The sequence below is a fragment of the Hylobates moloch genome, unplaced genomic scaffold (assembly GCF_009828535.3).
Source record: "Hylobates moloch isolate HMO894 unplaced genomic scaffold, HMol_V3 SCAFFOLD_6, whole genome shotgun sequence".
Taxonomy (NCBI): Eukaryota; Metazoa; Chordata; class Mammalia; order Primates; family Hylobatidae; genus Hylobates; species Hylobates moloch.
In genome coordinates this window covers 15,101,212-15,103,822 of record NW_026652281.1, presented here as the reverse complement: position 1 = coordinate 15,103,822, position 2,611 = coordinate 15,101,212, and the positions used below count along the sequence as shown (strand labels likewise).

Below are 2,611 nucleotides of genomic sequence, written 5' to 3'. Positions count from 1 at the left end.
TAGAGATGGGGTTTCACCATGTTGGCCAGGCTGGTCTCGAATTCCTGACCTCAGGTGGTCCACCTGCCTCGACCTCCCGAAGTGCTGGGTTTACAGGAGTGAGCCACCACACCTAGCCTCAGATCAGAACTTTTTTTTTTTTTTTTTTTTTTAAGAAACAAGAATTCACTGTTTATTTGAGGAAAAAAAAAAAGATATGCTGGTACTGCAATTTAGTCACTGCTGTTTGGTGGCCAGCCTCTTCTCTCTTTCGTCAGCAATAGTAAGTCGGGTGCCCTTTTCCCTGGGCAGGGAAATCCAAGATTTACTGCCATTGCCAGTGACAAAAAAGTTGGAAAGCTTCAGGGCAAAGCTGTTGCCATTGGCATCCCTCACATGCACCACATTTAAAGAACCAGGATGTCTTTTCCTGTTGGGGGTCACACCAACATGACTGAGGCTGGCTCCACCGATCACCATACACTCATTGCCTGTGTGGAATTTGATAAAGTTGATTATCTTGCCATTCCCTAAATCAATCTGCATCGTCTTGTTCACCTCGATGAAGATCTGGGTAGTGGATGGTTCCAATATCATGAGTCACCAGGTGTGGGATTCCCTTCATCCCCATAGTCACCTTCCTCACTTTGCACAGGTTGTACTTTGCCTCTTCCACTGTAATGCAGTAAACAGCAAAACCGCCCTTGGTGTCACAGACCAGGCAGAAACGCTCACCTGTCTTGATGCCGATGACATCCATGAATCCAGCAGGGTATGTGATAGCCACCCAAACCTTGCCATCAATTTTAATGAAGCATTGCATACATACCTTCTTTACGTCATCTCCAGTCAATGCATACTTGAGTCTATTCCTAAGGAAAACGATCAGGGGAAGACATTCCCTCAGCTTGTGGGGACCTGTCGATGGACGAGGTGCAAATACAGCCGTTAGTTTGTCGAGCATCCAATGCTTCAGCGCTGCAACATGCTTCAAGCGCTTCTTAGCGCCCCAGGCCATGGTGAAACCCTGCGACGGAAGATCAGAGCTCTTTTTAAGAGCCTTGTAATCTTCATAAACCACAGTGCTTTTAAATGAAGCTCCTCTTAAAGACAAGTTGTTGCAGACTGGGCGTATCTCAAGATGTAAATGTACTTCATTTAATCCACACAAGCCTAGGAGGCAGTGGCTTTTATCTTACTGGTGAGGCAGCCAGCCAAAAGCAGCAATGCCAAGAACAACAAAACCCACCTCATCAGGTGTATTTCCACTTGAGACCTCTTCCTGTCCCACTCCGAGTCCGTGCTCACTGTATTTGGCCATATAGCCCATTTTTATCCTGATATTTTAGAGATCTTTTTCCACTACCATAGATATTTTTCATAACCAAACTGCATACTGGGTTATGTCTTTATTTGTAAGTCTGAACTTGGGACTCACCTACTTGGCCTCGGGCTGATGTGGATGAATCTAAGTGGCCTCCACGTACTGTTGTTAAGTCCAGGACAAGTCAAAAGGGGCATGAGGCCAGGGCATCCCAGGCCGCAGGCACAAAACTTGCAACGGTGTAGAATAACATGCTGGGGGTCCCCAGCGTGGGGTGGCAGGGGACTTTTGTGGGAGTTACATGGAGGCTTAGCTGGTGCCACACACACACATCACCTTTGGCCACAGTCTGCCATTGTAACCTCCAGCCATGTGACTGACAGAGCCCTGCCCCGCCAGGAGCTAGCCTGGGAAGTCAGGGGCCTGTGGCATCCTGAGGCCTTATTTGGCTATAGTTTCTCTTGGCTCCACTGCCCATCTGATGGTCCTACCGGCCAAAGTAGGACTAGACCCTTAGTACCTGGTCTCCACCAGGAGTCTTGCAGCTTCACACTGTGCTCCGGTGTTCTGCAAGGGAAAGCACTCATGAGCCTGTGCTGAGCCACAGCCAGTGGGACGCTTCGAGGACGCCTCTGCTTCATGCTGCAGCTCTCAGCTCATCGTTAGTGGCCTTCTTGGCCTCAGATCTCCTCTCCTCCTGGTTCTGGAGGGCAGTTATTTTATTTTTTTGGCAGGGATGAGAGAGGGAGTCTTGCCTGGCATGGACAGGAGAGAGAGTCTTGCTCTGTCACCCAGGCGCTGGAGTGCAGTGGCTCACTGTGACCTCTGTCCCCCAGGGTCAAGTGATTTTCCTGCCTCAGCTTCCGGAGTAGCTGAGATTACAGGCACACACCCCCATGCCTGGCCAATTTTTAGTAGAGACAGGTTTTCACCATGTTGGTCAGGCTAATCTCCAACTCCTGACCTCAAGTGATCTGCCTGCCTCGGCCTCCTAAAGTGCTGGGATTACAGGCGTGAGCCACTGCGCCCGGCCCTGCAGAGAACCTCCTACCTCAGACATGGAGTAATTTCTCATGTAACACACGTGTGAGTAGAAGAATCTCCCGAACGAACACTTTTCTGAGGACTGTCAAAATGTGAAACAAAAGACAGCAAAGCAGACATGCCTATGAAGGTCAGCAGGACTCACGTGCCAGAGCTTGGAGATTGGGAGTCGAGATTTCAGCCACTAGAACCAAGAACACAGAACAGGAGGAGAGCTCCTGCCCGTGGCCCTTGACACTCATCGTGAAGTGGATGCGGGACCTT

The 2,611-nt window shown here is 49.7% G+C and overlaps 1 pseudogene; it reads right to left on the bottom strand.

Annotated features, from left to right (window-relative positions):
• Positions 1 to 216: 216 nt before the first annotated feature.
• On the bottom strand, positions 217 to 997 carry LOC116470817 (small ribosomal subunit protein eS4-like; annotated as a pseudogene).
• Between the last annotated feature and the right edge of the window lie 1,614 nt (positions 998 to 2,611).